General features: G+C 46.8%; 2 long non-coding RNA genes across 2 annotated transcripts in view; both read left to right on the top strand.

Annotated features, from left to right (window-relative positions):
- Positions 1 to 583: 583 nt before the first annotated feature.
- Positions 584 to 17,441, top strand: part of LOC109292882 — a 134,108-nt gene continuing 117,250 nt past the window's right edge. Inside the window, exon 1 of the long non-coding RNA XR_002096196.1 lies at positions 584 to 895. This is a non-coding gene — a long non-coding RNA (uncharacterized LOC109292882). The remainder of the gene's footprint in view (positions 896 to 17,441) is intronic.
- On the top strand, positions 13,008 to 15,765 carry LOC109292883. Its single transcript, XR_002096197.1, has 2 exons — positions 13,008 to 13,665; positions 15,100 to 15,765. It is a non-coding gene; the product is annotated as an uncharacterized LOC109292883 (long non-coding RNA).

Below are 17,441 nucleotides of genomic sequence, written 5' to 3' on the forward strand. Positions count from 1 at the left end.
GTGAGTGTGCTTCAAATCACAGTCACTCTGACTTCTGCTATAAATCAAATACATCTCACCTCCAGAAAGTCTTTCTCCCATCCCTGAGTGAATCAGGCTCCCTGGTTCAACTCGGCTGGGATGCTGAGTCAGCAACATTGCAGTGCTCAAATACCTTTTACCTCCGCCCTTTCCTGCATCTGGCTGGTTGCCTTGGATGTTGTGTTTAGCCTCACCCACCTGTGTGATGGGAGCCCAGGAAATCCCACTCCCCTCTCTCTCCCACTGTGAACATTGGTTTCCAAACGGAAGAAGAGGAAGATGCTTTACTGGGAGCTTGCCCTGTTCATATATCACTGCCTAAACACTGCCGACAAACAGTGAGATTCATTTCAGTGCCAGCCGACCATAAATTTATTTGCTTGTTAATGCAGCTTCCCCAGTTCATGTTTTCCCTAACTAGGAGCATCAAAATGTCAATCTGTCCTCAGGGGTGTATCAACCTCCTGAACTGAACTCAGTAACAAGATTAGAATCTGTGCCGCTGTGAAGTGCTGTCTGTCTCTCTCCCTCCCTTTCTTCCTCTCTCCCTTTCACTCACACGTTCTTCTTCCCTTATCTGGTTTTTATCATTCGTTCTCCTGTTTTTTCTACCCCTTCATTTCTTTCTTCATCAATTCGCAATGATGCGAGGAGAATTGAGGTCCTCTGCACCAAGCCCCCTTGTCTGTCTCAGTTAGCCTTCATTTCATCCTTTCTTTCTTTCATTGCTTCTTTTGCTTCCTTCCACGGGCCAGCCAGTGAGAGAGGGATTCAGAAGAGGTGCTCCTAGAGGGCCTACTCCTCTGCAAGAAACCATAGGTTACATCCCATTAGCCCTTCCCACATGGATTTGAAGACACACCTGTCAGAGAGGGTGAGCCCGGAGCAATCTGCAGTAGTTTCAATAGATGGCACGTTCTGCAGCACAGTGCCAGGGCCACCGGGGAGGGGGCTAGTGCCCTGTCCATGTTGGGATGTCTAGTAAAGCTGGAGAGACAAGGTGAAGGGCAAGATGTCTGCATTCATAATAGGGGAGAGGGTGGTTAGAGATCTGGCAAGTCACTCCTTCTATGGGAGGGAAGGTTATGGAAGCAGCGTAACAAGAGGGTTTGGATATTAGAGCTATGGAAGCAGGCTTCTCCTTGAGAAGGAGGGAGGAGCCCTCTTAGGCATTAGAGATAAGGTGTGTCTACGTGTGCATTAACGTGCTTTAGTTGATGCTTATTAAATCTAGTACCTCCATTGTGACGTACTAGGAGAATGTGCATTAGCTTGTTTTAATGCACATTAACGAAAGAGCATGGGCATTTTTACACATGCAAGTGCTGCAGTGCTGGGCACTTTGAAAAGCACCCCGTGCTGAGATGCTTGCAGTTGTATAAATAGCGAAATGCACTGAGAAAATGGCGGCAGCGTGCTTTTGAACTAAAACTCATAGAAGGTGTTTTATGAGTTTTCTCATAAAAGATGAGTTTCTATGAGTTTTAGTTCAAAAGCACACCGCTGCCATTTTTTGTGAGCTGACGTGCATTTTTCCACTTATATAACTGCATGCAACACAGTGCAGTGTGCGTCAGCTCGTGTGTGTGGAGCAGACTCGATTAATTGAGGCTGCTCCAAAGCAGTGGACCTCTGGCATGTCACGGGGCCAGAAAAGGATGTGTATAAATGCCCCACGGTTTTAAAATGATTCTTAATGCACATTAGCCTATTTTAATGCACAATAACTAAAAAGCACATTTTTTAGTGATGCTTTAATGCACATTAAAATAGGCTAATGCACATTAAAGTGCACGTGTAGATGCATGAGACATGACTACTTGCATTATGGGCAAAAGCAACCTAGGAAGGGAAGGGTTAGAGGTTTGGAAACTATCTCCTTCTTGGTGTAGAGAAGGGTGTAATGAGATATTTCTCTGTTTGGGCAGTGGAGGAACTTGAGGTATGGAAACCCTGCTAATATGGTGCGGGGGTGTGTGTGTGTGTGTGCATGTGTGTATGTGCATGGGTTGGGGGAGGGAGAAGGCCTCATGGCCTGGTCCCAGCAGAACTGTCCAGTATCACTCCCTGCTGACAGCAGTGTTGCTTTTTATCTCACTTTATTTTTAAGTTTGATTTCCAGCCCCCTTTTTATTAACTTGTAGTCACCTGCCGTGGCAGTGAGGCCGTGTGCGTGATTAATGGCCCCTGAAACATCATCGAGTTTGAAAGGTTGCTTGTTTGAAATTTATACTGAATGTAGTTAGGAGGATTCTGTGCAGCTCGGCATTCATATCACAGCATAATTGCGAAGAGCAGATAATAAGGGCTCAGGCAAGAGGTGAGCAGCATGGAAGCACCACTCCTATGCAACAAGCAATAACTGGAATCAATCAGTACCTTGATCAGTGCTTCCTACACCACTGAAAATCCTGCCTGGAACAAGATCTGTGTCCTCATTGCTTCATTATCCCACTTTTCCCCCATTGCTGCTGTGCAAACCCTGGCCAAGGCAACATACTTTCCTGCTGTTGTGGGGTGACAGGCTCTTTAAAGGGTGATGGCTTGATTATCACCTTTGACACAGCTTAGGTCACCTCCCCAAGTGGTGAAAATGAGCAAAATCATATGGCTGGCAGGCCATGCAGTCAAAGCAAGCCCTCTTAGGTGGAGACGTAACAGAAGTCTTTGGAGAGCTCTGGGCTCATTTGGGAGCTGGTAAAATGTATGGTATGATTTAGAGGAGCTCATCAGGCTGAAGTGAAAAGGTGGATCTTAAGGCAGGGGAAAACTGGGCTCAGGTGGGACTGAGAGACTCTCTTTGTATTTGTTGTGGATTTAGATAATTGCAGAGGCTTGGGCTTTCTTCTCTGGCCTGTTTGGAGGGTTACAAGTTACTGTAGCAATCAGGCAGGGCTGAGTGCTGAGAAACTGAGGCAGCAGCAGCTCCCTAGAAGTTGGACAGGTTAGATGGTGCTGCTGTTCCTTCCCAGGGTCCATACCCCCCTTTCTAAGGGGAAGCTCAGACATATTTCCTTAATGAATGCAAACCTCTTGAGTCAGGGCAGAGAAGAGGTGGCTGCAGTGGGGGATAGCGAGGCCTATGCAAGTGTTGTGATGGATCTTGCACCTTTGTCCATGTTGTCCCGCTGTGCCCAATCCTCACGAGCTAGGATCACCTCCACAGAAGAAAGAAAAGACCTGCAATGAGCACTCTGGTGCAACACCTCCCAGACAGGCATTTGTTTTTTCAGGCAGAGTTCAATGTCAGCACAAGAGCAGTTGGTTCTAAATTGTCCATGATTAAAGTTTGGCAGGAGATTAGAAGAAGATTTATATTCATCAGAGGGGTAAAGATCTGGAATTGACTTTCAGTAAAAGTGGTAAAGGGGCAAAAAGGCTTTAGGGTGAAGCTGGCACATCAGTGGGGTTTATGATGTGATAGCAGAGAACTAGACTCGCTGATCCAGGAAGTCGCTCCAGTTTTATTTCCTATGTTTCCTGAAAATGCCATTGTAGACCTGATGCCACTGACAGAGCCCCTTTCACCAACGAGAGCACGTGGTTGCATTAGGGATTTTTTTTGCACCAATATAACTTGACTCAGTATAAGTGCTCTGAGCTGGGCATTTCAGAAGCCTGGCTGATGCTGTCTGAGAGTATACTGAGCTGGCAGTAACTCTGAAAAGACTGAAAAATATTCCTGGCAAAATATGGGATTGTGTCGATCAAATTTTTTCCCCTAGAAAATTTTAATTTTGAGGAGTGTGGGGTTTTTTTTTTCCCTTCTCAGTGAGATGCTTCCAAATGCAATGCTTTGTTTTGATTGCAAATGTTGAATGTTGTTTAATTTTGACATGTCCAGATTGCTCTTTCTGGGGGAAGTTTTCCAATCTATGAAAATGCTGGTGCTTCAACTTCTCCCTCTGTTTTGGGACAAACAAATACTGAAATTCTTTGTTTATGGCAATATTGAGGAATCCCTGGCACAGGTTAGGATCTCCCTGAGCAAACCCAGAACAAAAAGGCCTTCTGCCCTAAGGAAATTCCTCTTGAAGGATAGGCATTCCAGTTTCTGAATAGCTCCAGTCTTACACCAGCACAATGTAGCTCCTTTGGGGGCTGATATTAAGGGACTGTAAAAAAAAATCTCCTAAAAAGCACTTGAATGGGCAACATCCTAGCCCTAGTGCTTCTTGCATTGTTCATTGCAAGCTCTTTGTGGTGGGGATTGCATCATCTTCTGTTTTTTGTACCTGTTGTTGGTGCTTAATTGATAAACTATTCATCATTAATAAGAAGTGCAGTATGTGTCGGCTCTGTAGAAGCCACTGGTATCTTCATTAGCAGAGAACCGCAGGGTAAATGTACAGTGGCCCTCGCATGTGGGCCCAGTTCCTTTAGCCTGGGACTGACAGGTCCGTGTTGGGTAGCTGGACATATTCCCCTTCTGGAGCTGATTCGGACTGCGGGCCACAGGATTGCCAAGTTGGCGCTAGGTTAACTCTGTATGAGTGGAAACAGGCTGCTGCCAGGGTAGGCACAGTGAGATCACAAGGGCAGGAAGAAGAAAGCTCAGTCTGTTGTCTTCTCTTATGGGTGATGAGGTTTCTCTTCTTGGCAGGAAGCACCATTTATTTTTATCAGGGCTGGCAGCTCACAAGCTGGACTTGGAACTAAAAAAAAGGAGATCCTCCCACGCCTCGGCTGGCTAGAAGCAGGGAAAATTCGTAGTGTAAATTAGCCCTTCCTGATGGGAATACATTCACCCTTTGCAGCTTCCAGCCAGGCTCGTCTCAGACTCAGGGACACAGGCTCACCTGTTACAGGCAAAGCAACATCTGGAACCTGATGGGGATGGGCTCTTAGAAACCTCCCTTCAATTGCAGGGGTCAATGTGCTGCTGTCAGCACGGTGCGTGTAGCAAGGAGACAGCCCCAGTGCACAAACCAATTTGGGTTGAATTGCATTGAAGGATGGCTGGTTGCCAACAGGCATGAACTGCCTAACAGCTTGAGCTGCTTTCATACAGTCAGGCTGACACAGATACCTGTAGGAGACTATTTCCCCTTTACAGCCACTGGGCTTCGAGTAACCTCTAGATCTATAAACTATCTCTGAATCAAGTACGGTGAAATATCAGGGCTGTGGTTTCTTTCCCTGTACTAGGGGGACAGGGCCTGAGAAGCAAGCTGGAAATCTTGCTCTGGTTCTTCCAAAATGGAATTTTTTAAACTTCCCCTCTTGCGCTTAGGCAGACAAGGTTCTGGGTAAATCTGATATCTTCCATTAGAGCAACTCAAATAGTTGGAAAAATTCTTCTTTGCAAGCTTTCGGGTATAAATACCCTTCATCAGGCTGAGGAAGCCTCTGCAGTTGGTGTGTGCTCTTCCTGGGTGGAATGAATAGTAAAGAAGCCAGAAGCTGGTCTGCATGCAAGAAAGCTAGTCAGCAAAGATGTAAATTGAGGAAATCCAAATCTCTAGATACAAATCTCTAAATCTCTAGATACACATGCTCCTCAATTTATATTTTTACTGACTGGCTTTCTTGCAGGTATACGAGCCTCTGGCTTCTTTACTATTCATTCCACCCCGGAAGAGCCCACACCAACTGCAGATGCTTCCTCAGCCTGAAGAAGGGTATTCATACCCGAAAGCCTGCAAAGAAGAATTTTTCCAACTATTTGAGTTAGTCTAATAAGAGGTTGGATTTACCCCAAAAAACTGTGTCTTCCTATGTCCTTAGACCAACATAGCTACAACCTATACCTCTTCTTCTTAGTAATTCTTCTGCCCTTTGAGGAGGAAGGTTACGCTTTGTTTTGTCCTCCAAATTACTTTTTATTTGCATTGTTTTCTGACCACTTCCTGTTTGGGGTCATCACATATACCTGGCTCGAGATGTTGATTCCTCACTTTTCCAAGCATGGGCTTCACCATTAAAAAGAAAGAATTAAGAAATGATTCTGTCTTGGGGACTATGCCTTGATTTAGAGAAAAATAATATGTTGAAGGCACTGGTGTCTCTCTGTAGGGTACAGAAGAGCCTGGCCTTTGAGCTGGCCTTCCCAGTTCTTCACTTTCACTGTTCATTGTCTCATTTTGGGCTCCCCTGTGCCAACAAATTGTTCCTAATCCCCCTCCCTAGATACAAATGTTGCTGTAACATAACTAATTTATGAAATCATCCATTCTTGGTTTTGTCTCCCATTCCTTATGGGGCGTGTGTGGTGAAGTGGCCGGAGTGAGATAAACATAGCTAAAGGTTCCCATAATGTCAGTCAGCTTTGCCCTGTGCCCTTAGATGAGTCACTTGGCCATCTTGTACCTTGAGATAATTGGAAAACTAGGTAAAGAAAATAGCAAAGTGATCAGTGTGAGAAACAGATGCTGCATCTCAGCTGAGCTTTCCGGGGTAAATAAATTACAGAATTACTTTAAAGCATCTTTTTTTACTTGCATATAAACACAAGGAAATGAATGTCTCTTACATAATTGCTGCAAAAGGCCCAAAACAGCCATTTTCATTTGCTGTTTCATATTTCAATAAACTTTTATTTATTTTCATTTGTGTGAATTTTCCTGCTCATGAATGTGAAGGACTCACTGCAGGCTTGTGAATGGCAGATGCGGTGCTGATCTTACTTAGGGTAGAGCAATGCGTGTACCCTTGGTTGGGACCTAACCTCCTAACTCGGTGCCATTCCAGCTCTTGACCTTGCATGGGAAGACTGCCGGTTAGCTGCCATATCTCTTCAGACATAATTACCTCACCCAAAACAAGCATCGACCTGTTCTTAGGAGGGTTAGATGCTACCTCTGCCCTTCAACCCATTATTTTTTTATTGTCTTGTGGAAGCCTGAGAAATTCACAGGAAACGCCATATTTATGCTAAATTAAACCCAGCCATTGATATCTTAACGATGCAACACAGTTAGGACCATTTGGTTTTCATAGACTTTCTTTTTTTAAGGCAGGAAACAAACAAAAAAATGAAGGCTTTGACATGTGGTCTTACTTTTGTATTGGAATGAAAACTAGCGTGGTTCAAATAGTTCACAAAAAGTGAAAGTCTCCCCGTGATAGCAAACATCCCACTGCATGAATCTGAACAGTGACTGAATTTAGATGTTCTCTTTACTCCCAAACTACTGGTCTCTCCTAGTTTTGAGCAGAAACCCCATTCAGAGACAGCTTCCCAAGAAAATGGACATATTTCTATAAAACACATTTTGATTTCAACAAAGTTTAAAAAAAAAAATGTTGGGAAAACATGAAAAGAAATGGCTCGTGAGCTGGGTCTCAGAGGGACTGTTTGCAGAATCCAGCCTGACCACCTGTATGCCAGGCCAAAGAACACCATCCAGTTATTTCTGTATCAAGCCCATCTCTGCTATTACAGTGCTATTATATCTCTGATGGAGGGAGGGGTTGGCACCCTAGGAATGATCATGCTTGTATTGCATGTTCCACCGTGAAGGCAAACAAGCAGCAGGCAATCCTATCAGACCACAACCTCTTTCCACCCCTCCAGGTCCCCTGCCTGAGGAGGGAGGTGCATGATTCTGTAACTCCAGAGAACATGTTGCTTTCATGCGCTGGATTCTGAATTTTGCTACACATATGCAGATACGGTCTTAGAATAAGCATTGGCAGTGCAAGGATCCTACAAACTGTCTTGTCCCACTGAAGTTGATGTCATTACTTGGTCCCTGAGGCCTCTCAATTGAGTCGACCAGTTGTAGCCACTGGTTTTCTTGTGGTATGGAAACTTTATTGACAACCTGGCTTAAGACTAGTTCATTTAACAAGGTACCAACCTTTGGGTATTTTCCATCTAGGCTGCATGATGCTTGGACATGAGGGGCTCTGTATCCCATTCCCAGTCCCCAATATCATGCCGTCTACCAAGGTGCTGATATATTGTTTCTTGATGTCTCTTTCATCCATGAAGCCTAAGCTGCAGCTCCCGACTTCTGGGAGGCATCCTTATGAATGCATGCAAAGGCAAGGCCCTGTTGCAGGAGGATGAGGGGGTGGCAGTAGGGGAGTGAAGGCTGCTGGAGCGAAAGCTGTCCATATGGCTGTGGGCGTCCTTGCGACCGGTGCAATATGGAGCAGCTCAGTGTTTGATGAATGTTGTCATTAGTGTTTGTGGCACTTATGGGCCTCCATTTATCCTGAGTGACAGTGATTTATGGATGGGGCATGTATCCAGGTGAATAAAGAAGGAAGCGGGGAAGAAGAGAGTACCCCGTCACCCAAATCTTATTTTTGTTAACGGCAGCCAGGAGACTAGCACAGCATGAAGGAGCCTTCCCCCATGCTGCTTTCCCTGTGCTACAACACACAGCCCCTGAGAGCACTACCCTTTGGCCACTATTCCTTCTCACCCAGCCTGGTGTCATCAGCCAACCTTCGCAGATCTTTCAGTCATCGCAGGCTGTCCTGGCTTTGGGACAGGGGGCTCCCTCAGCAACACCTGGATATGTGGCTTTTAAAGGCCACCTCCTTCTTCTCACCTTCCCCTAGCTTCTTCCTGTTCCTCATGCTGAAGTTTGCTAGCAAAGGTGTGCTTGGAAAAAGAGCAGTAAGAGAGAAGAGGCAGAATAGGAGGCCCAGGGAATTGGCTGGAGGACATTGCTCTGCCAGAGCCATTGCTACTGCTTCTGCTTGCACCTGTGCAGGCAGGACCACTCTCCATCAAGGCTTCCACTCAGGGCCGGGTTTGGTACCTGTGGCTTGCAGGTTCCTTCCAGTGATGGCCAGATCGGGTGGTGCCTGTGGAGTGAGCGATGCCTCGTGGAGATGCTTCTCAGGGAACAAGCAAGGGAGCTACAGGAGGAGGTGGTGAGGCTCTAAAGACCCCTCTGCCATTGATTTGATGCTGGAGGAGACCTCTGGGATTGTGGAGGAATAAACACCAGAGGCAGTGCTAGAAAAGAGAAAGGACATGGACTCCCAGGGGGGTGGAGGCGGGAAGCTTGTGACCTCTGGCAGCAAGCAGAGATCTTCACCTTCTCCATAGAGTGCACCCTCTGCAAATCTGCAGATGACATGAAGTTGGGGAGAGTAGTAGATACACTGGAGAGTAGGGCTAGGATTTAGAGTGACCTAGACAACTTGGAGGATTGGGCCAAAAGAAATCTCATGAGGTTCAACAAGGACAAGTGCAAAGTCCTGTATAAAGGACAGAACAACCCCATGCACTGGTTCAGGCTGGGGGCTGACTGGCTGGGCAGCAGCTCTGCAGAAAGGGACCTGGGGACAATAAGCTGAATATGAGCCAGCAATATGCCCTTGTTGCCAAGAAGGCTAGTGGCATACTGGGCTGCATTGGGAGGAGTGTTACCAGCAGATCAAGGGAAGTGATTATTTCCCTCTATTTGGCACAGGGGAAGCCACAGCCGGAGTGCTGTGTCCAGTTTTGGGCCCCTGACTACAGACGGGATATAGACAAATTGGAGACAGTCCAGCAGAGGGCAGAGAAACTGATGAGGGGGCTGGGGGACATGATTTACAAGGAGAGGCTGAGGGAACGGGGCTTGCTTAGTCTGCAGAAGACAAGACTGAAAGGGGATTTAATAGCAGCCTTCAACTACCTGAAAGGGAGTTCAAAGAGGATGGAGCTGGCGTGTTGTCAGTGGTGGCAGATGACGGAACAAGGAGCAATGGGCTCAAGTTGCAGCAAGGGAAGTTTCGGTTAGATTGCTGGAAGAATTTTCTTACTAGGAGGGTAATAAAACACTGGAACAGGTTACCCAGAGAGGTGGTGGAAGCTCCATCCTTGGAAGTTTTTAAGACCTGGCTAGACAAAACCTTGGCTAGGATGATCTAGTCGGTGATGGTCTGCTTTGAGGGGGGAGTTGGACTAGATGACCTCCAGAGGTCCCTTCCAACCCTGATTTTCTATGATTCATAGATGGTAGGGTCAGAAGGGACCTCAACAGATCATCAAGTCCAACCCTCTGCCTGGGCAGGAAAGAGTGCTGGGGTCAGATGATCCCAGCCAGGTCCCTATCCAGCCTTCTCTTAAAGACCCCCAAGGTAGGGGAGAGCACCACCTTCCTTGGAAGCTCATTCCAGATTTTGGCCACCCTTACAGTGAAGAAGTTTTCCTTGATATTGGCTTAAAGGTGTTCTCTATCATTTTGTGAGCATTGTTCCTTGTTACCCCAAGAAGCGCCCTGGTGAACAATGTATCTCTGATCCCTGCATCCCTCTAATGAATTTGTAGGTGGCTACAAGATCACCTCTCAGCCTTCTCTTGTGGAGGCTGAAGAGGTTCAGGTCCCTCAGTCTCTCCTCATAGGGCTTGTCCTGTAAGCCCCTAACCATACGAGTGGCCCTCCTCTGGACCTTCTCAAGGCTATCGACATCCTTCTTGAAGTATGGTGTCCAAAACTGGACCTGTGCCACATAGAGGGGAAGTATCACCTCTTTGGTTCTATTCATCATGCATCTCCTAATGCATAATAAAGTGTGGTTAACTTTGCTGATGATTTTTGTCACGCTGACGACTCATGTTCATCTTGGAGTCCACTATGACTCCAAGTTCCCTTTCTGATTCTGTGCTGCTGAGAGGGTCACTTCCCAGCCAGGCAGTGTGCTGAATATTTTGCACCCTCAGTGCAGCACTCTGCATTTGTCCTTGTTGTACTGCATCCTATTGTGTACTGCCCACTTTTCTAACCTTTCCCGGTCTGCCTGCAGTCTTTCCCTACCCTCTGGAGTGTGCACTTCACCCCACAATTTCGTGTCATCTGCAAACTTGCACAGAGTACACTTCACACCCACATTCAAGTCACCGGTGAAGATATTGAAGAGTATCGGTCCAAGGACTGAACCCCACTACCCACATCCTTCCAGGCCAATACTGACCCGTCTACTACCACTCTCTGGGTGTGACCGCTAAGTCAATATGCCACCCACCAGACCATGTAAACATCTATGTCACAGCCTCATAAATAAATTTATTTATGAGAACGGGATGAGATACTGTGTTGAAGGCCTTGCTAAAATCCAAGAAAACAACATCCACCCCTACTCCTGCGTCTACGTCGTTTGTGACCCTGTCATAAAATGAGGCCAGATTGGTCAGGCATGATCTACCTGCTATGAATCTGCTTTGACATCCTCTTCTCACGTTATCCCTTGCTGAGCACTGTGCTCCTCATAGTGGATGTCACGCATCTGTTCCTTTGCAAGTAAATGTAGTGAGGTCAAGCTAGCTATGCTTGACCAGATTTTCAGAAGAGCTCATCTTCCATTTAAGCATCTAAAATAAAGGGCCCCACTGAAAAAAGCTGAATGGGTGCTGAGCCCTTCTGAGAATGGCTGTCTTGGGTGAACTGATCACAGCTGGCTGGAAAACAAAATGGATCTCTTGCAGAAGATTTTGAAATTAGAGAACACTTAGACTTTGCAATGAGAACAGCTTAACTGAGGCTTATAAATCCTGAGCCTCAGCCTCTCCTGCTGACTAAAGGAGAACCTTGAATCACAAACAGACATGTGATGCACCACATAGACTGTGCCATGAAAATTAAACACTCAGCCAAGATAGAAATGCTGCCCATAAATCTGCCATAGACTGAACAACTGTGGGAGACTAGGCCTGGGTAGCTGTGAGCTTTATTTCTATTTCTTGCAGCTGGACTATGTATAGAGGGATAAGAGTCTGCTTCTGCCTTTGGGTCAATAGGACTGGATGTTTTGCTTTAGCTTATAGGCCCAAAGATCAGGAGTTCAGTCCCTTCGAGCAAACTAACAAGAAATCTTTATCCTAACAAGACCTGCTCCCAGTCTCCAGGTCTAATGACTGGGCTTCAGACTCCTTTCCAGAAACATGCCATCAGTCCCCTCGGTACTTTCTGTCACTGTTGCTAAAAAATCCTCTTGAAGACTGTCTCCTTACCATACAGGTATGAAAGCCTGGAGCCTTAAGAAGATTATGTATTGATTTAGCAGCCACTGAAGTGAAATAAATGCTAAATAATGGTGGAAGATGACCTGCGTTTCTGAAGTTAGGCTGCCCCACCCTCCAGCATGTTGCACAGGATGCAGTTCCCATGGCACAAGTGGCCCTTCAACTTAATATGTTGCACAATTTTCTTTTCTCACTGTGTGCCTTAGGTAGGTAATCATATATATGTCCTGTGTGCAATGCTGGATGGTGCAAATATTAACTAACGTGCTGCACCTTCCCCTTTTGAATGACAGTGGATTTGCCGCAACTTGCCTAGGGATGTAATATGTCACTGTAGCTCTTTGTAATACTGCATCCTGATTCAGGATCCTGAGGAAAGGAAGGATAAAGAACAGGAGAGCGAGGACCCTGGACTTCAGAAAAGCAGACTTCAATTTGCTAAGGGAACTCATGGGCTTAGTGTGGGGCTCATGGGCCCCCTCCATCCCCCACAGTCAGGACGCAGTATTATTGCTCCAGGGGCTTTTGCAGGCCTGCTCTCTTGTTGATGTTTTACTGCCACCGTTCAGGTGGAGTGCATCAGAGCCCTTCCTTCCTCCTCAGTCACTTTGGGCACAGCTTGAGTGGGGAGCTCTAGTCTCCCATGCCTTATGAGTTGGCAGGTGGCTTAACATTGGCTCTATGCAGCAGCTGCTTGTTAGCAGGCCTGCTGGCGTGGAAGGGCTGGACCTTGGCCTCTGGGGTTGCCTCAAGCGAGCTGTACCTTAATTGCTTCTCTGCTGATGGCGCTGCTATTTTTCCCTTTTGCTTTGGCTTATGAATGAACAGGAAACATCTCTCCAATTCAAGCTTTTCTGGTGTGTGTGTGCAGGAGGGGTGGGGAGCAACCTCAGGGAGGGAGGATGAGGTGTGTGTTAAACCATGTGTTCTCATTTTGAATTGCATTGAATATGAAAGGCAAGCAGAAACTCAATTAGTAACCTCTGAACTAGCCCTGTGTTATCTCCTGGAACACACACCATCTGCCAGCCTCTTCTCCCTTCCCCTCCTTTGCTCTTTCCCATTGAATGAAACAGGTGGTGGAGCTGGTTCCTGGGCTGGAGACATCACAGAGGGACTGTGATTGCATGAACTATCTGCTTCCTATCCCTCCCCACCAGCCCCTACCTCCACGCCTCCCTCTTATCCTGCTTTCCAGCTCTGTTGAGGAGAACTGTCAGTGCCAGCCCCCCCATAGCAGAGTTGCTGATGAGCATCTAGGATGAAGTTGCTTGATGCACACACTGCTGGCCTTAGTGGGATGCGTGCTAAGGTTGTGTTGTGGTGCTGGTGCTCCTCTACCTGCTATGCTCAGGACACTTTGAAGTAGCCCTCAGCTGGATCTCTAGGTAATGGGGAGGGCATTGTTGGGAAGAAGGTTGTCGTGGCATTTGAGTTAGTATATCTGGACACTGCCACGAGGAAAGAAACTGCTGGCGTCCCAGCTGAGAGTGCCTGCAAGGATGGCAGTGACAGGAAAAAAACTTTCTCTGGTGCCACCATAGCCCGTGTGGTGCTGGAGAGCGCCTAGATAAACACAGAGGCAATTCTTCACTCTGCTGTATTCGAACCATCGTGCATGTGGCAGTGTTATGAGAAGACTTATTGCTGGGCATTGCTGGCCAATTGATTTGGCATGGTCCTGCTGGGAAGAAGTGTCTGACTCCTAGCTGGATGTGTGAGGATGGCAGCAAGTGTTTCTGGGAGATTGAACATAAGCTGTGATGCTCTGGGCGCTGTAAAAGCCCTTGTGCTATTCCATTCCTTCACATGTAACTCCAAGCCTGCAGTGGAGATCCCTATGCTTTGGACCTGCGCTACGTCAGAAGGCTGCGGGGTTAGTGGCTCTGATTTCCCAACTGGGAAGAAGGATCCAAAGAAACACATTAAAATAATGCAGTCAGGGAAAGGCACAGGCTCCCCAATGCCAGAGCAATGTGATAACGTACACCTAAGGCTGGCTATCTCCTATGGTCACCTACTGCTCATTAAACTCCGGGGGTCAGATGAGCTTTTTTTCGGCAGCCTTGGTAAATTGTGTGTTTACAGTAAAATTGACAGATGGGAGTTTCAGTGCTTTGCAGAGGCAGATGGTATCAGAGGAGGGTGGGAAAAGCCTGGCAAGCAAATGCCAACCGGATCTCCTTGTGCCAAAGCTGCAGCATATGTCTGCCTTATGCAGAGTAGCTATGCTTTCTCCAGAAAAGTTAGCACAATCAAGCTGTGGATCAACAGCACTTTTATCTGGATCTTTTCTCTCAAACGGTATATGTGCAAATGAGCAGGAAGCGTCTTAGCTAGTGAAGGGTCTATGTTTGTATATGGATTTCACATCCTAGCAAGGGGTTTTCCTCTTGTCTGGCTTTGGCTTCTGCTACTCACAAAATTGCTTAGCTCCGGGCTGTCTTTATTCCCACCAGGATCAATGCTTTGCTTTTGAAAGGTCCACCTAAAAACTCAATTGTTGCGCCAGTTAGAAAGGGAAGAATGCTGTTACATGTCAAAAGAGCGTGGCTAATCTAGGTAGCAGGGAAAGTTCATTCATCTGAAATTTGTGGGATGCTGAGGTCAGCCTCATGACACTTTTCATGTCCTCATAAAAAGAGGCATGGGGACACTTAATGACCATGAATGAAGAGGGCCTGTGTTTTGTTTTTCCTTTTACAGGTTGTTTCTGTGGCAGGGCTGCCAGGCACTCTGTGTTCAGCCAGCTGATAGAAATCCACTTGCTCAAGATCATTCCAGATTTGCCATACAGTCTTCAGAGCCCTTGATATTAAGTTGTCAATAAGGAACCTGTTAAGCAAGGAGGATTTCATCTTTATGAGGAAAGACAGTAGATCTGCAAATTATCAGGCCACTCGAATAGTAAATAAATCACAGGAACTAGGGGATTTTTTTTCTACTGGGGAAAGACCACACTTGTGATCAGCAGTAGTTACAGTGAAGGGCAATGACAGGTGTAATGCAGTTCAGAGGCTTAAGGCTTAATCCTGCAAGGTGTTGAGAAGATGCTGAGGGCTCCCAAGCCCTACTAAATCCAGGGGAGAGGTGAAGGAGCTCTGTACCATGCATGATCAGGTTTTTAGTTTTCATCCCTAACACGAATAGTTTTCCCTTGCACTCAGGTCTGAATCCTGTAATAGGAGCTCAAGAAAGCTCCCTGCAGGAGGAAAATTGAGAGACGGTGTGATTGATAGCCACCAAGGAAGAAGATTTCAACTGTGACACTGGAGTCAAGCGCTCGTATTCTGTATGGAAAGAGCGTATGCCCTGTCACTACAGACACCTCACTGTGCCTCCAGCATTGGGTTTATTAACCAGACTTTGGGCAGCAAAGATTGTAGCCGTGTCTCTGCATCCTGCCTAGGTTGCTTGCATCTGAAATAGAAAATGCTGAACCCCAAGGTGCCTGAAAATGCCCTCTTTCACTCATGTGGTATAATAACTGGAGGTTACAATGAAGTGTGCCTGTGCTGATGCATCATCTGCAGTGCAGAGTTGGAGTGTCCATTTGTTACGTATCTGGGACACTGCTAATGAAACACTTGTAAAGGGCTGGGTTTACTCCAGGGTGCTTGGCACTGACAGACCAGAAAAAGATTTAGGGGCTGCAGATGGAAAGAGGGGGGCGTGCGGAGAATGTGATCCAGCATCTTTGTTTTATAATGGGGACTAGTTTTTTGCTTTGCTTTGCTTTGCTTTGTTTTGTTTCAAAGCAGAGGCTGGGGGCCATCAGCAGGATGGCGCATCTGTGAACTGCAGACTGAATAAAGCGCTTGAATTTGGATTCATTTTGGTTTCTGTGCCTTTGGCTGAAATGGCCTAAAGATGATTCCTGGCCTCAAAGGCAAGGTTTGAGAGAGCCTGGCATCTCTCCTTCAAACTTCTAATGAGAGTTTTGCAGTCATAACAGAGGAAGGGCTGAGGGCTGTTGCTATGGCCAGGTTCCTTCTGTGTCCCAGGTGGGCGTTTTGAAGGAAACAAGTTTATCTAGTTCCTAAAGAATCTGTCCCATGCTGGGATAAGTGATATAGCACTGATGGAGATGTAAGGCATTCGGCAGAAATGTATTGAACACAGCTGTTGCCACTTTACATAGGTAGCGAATATTGGCCCACTCATTTCCAACTCTCTTAGACAGAGCAGTCCCTGGGCACTATCCACTGGCTGTATTCCCACAGGTTTTTCAAGCAGCACTGCTTATTTTTGCAACTTCTCCGCTACTTGCCCCTGCCTCCCTGCAGTCCTACCAAGTAGTATTCCCAGCAGGAGATCTACTTGGGAGGATCCATGGAGTGGCTTTAATGGCCCATTGTGCTCTGCCCTCAGACCTTTCAAGAGCAGAGGAAGCTTTCAGTGAGGTCCAAAAGCATCATTTGGATTACACAATTTAGGGACAAATTTATACTGAAGCCAGGGGAGCTTTATCAAGGATAGATACCTAGTAGGATGGGGGAATAATTTTGACTCCGGGTCTTCTCCTTTTCTGTGGGTGTGTCTACACATGCACATTTGCTGCATAGTAACCAAAATTACTGCACAGTAAAGGCGTGCATCTACATGTGCGTACCCATACTGAACAATAAATATGATGACTTGCATTGACTTGAGTGTAAATCTGATACCTACATCATGCAGGTATCAAATTTACACCTGATTAGTTACTGTGCAGTAACGTACATGGAGACGCCTTAATGCGCAGTAACACTGTGTGAGTGGACTGACTTGGGACTCACTTTAGTTCCAAGTCAGTCCACACACAGCATTAATGTGCTTTAATGCCTGCACAGGTAGATACCAGCCTATTCCCACTTACTGCGCAGTAACTTATTGAGAAGTAAATTTAAGCCAGCATAAACGCATGTGTAGACACTCCCTGGGTGGGTATCTCTTGGTCAAACAGCTGCAGCACAAGTTGCTCACTACGTCATGTAATGGTAGGAACCATAGCTGTTAACCCAAAGCCAACAGATACCTGGCCTTATTACCCCGGTGAAGTTGGAGACAAACACCTCATCCTCCAGCTCAGTGAGCACCTCAATGCTGGTTCCAATCTGCTGGCTGCCCAGGGTGGAGGGTGTGATATGGAGCCTAAGTGTCCAGTAGGAGAAGGCTCTGGCTCTGCTAACCAGATTGACTGACTGATTTTGCTGATATCTAGGGGTTTTGTCAGCCCTTTCACCTTTTTCTTACCCATGGTTTGTATGAGTTTGTGTTTTCCATCCCCCCTCCCCTCCCCTCCGCCTGAGTCCCTCGGCCCGGAAGCCCGTGGGTGGGACTTCCGGCCGCGGTGCCTGCCTGGGTAGTACCGCCTCCGCTTCCCAAAATGGCCGCTGCGACCGTTTCCTCTTCCTCTTCCTCCTCAGGCGCGGGCGGCTCCAGTGCGGCCGCTCCCTCGGGCCTGGCCGCCGCCATCACGGGCACCATGAACAAGAAAAAGAAGCCGTTTCTGGGCATGCCCGCGCCG

Source organism: Gavialis gangeticus, unplaced genomic scaffold (genome assembly GCF_001723915.1).
Source record: "Gavialis gangeticus isolate Ggan-Ray unplaced genomic scaffold, GavGan_comp1, whole genome shotgun sequence".
In the NCBI taxonomy this organism is placed as follows: Eukaryota; Metazoa; Chordata; order Crocodylia; family Gavialidae; genus Gavialis; species Gavialis gangeticus.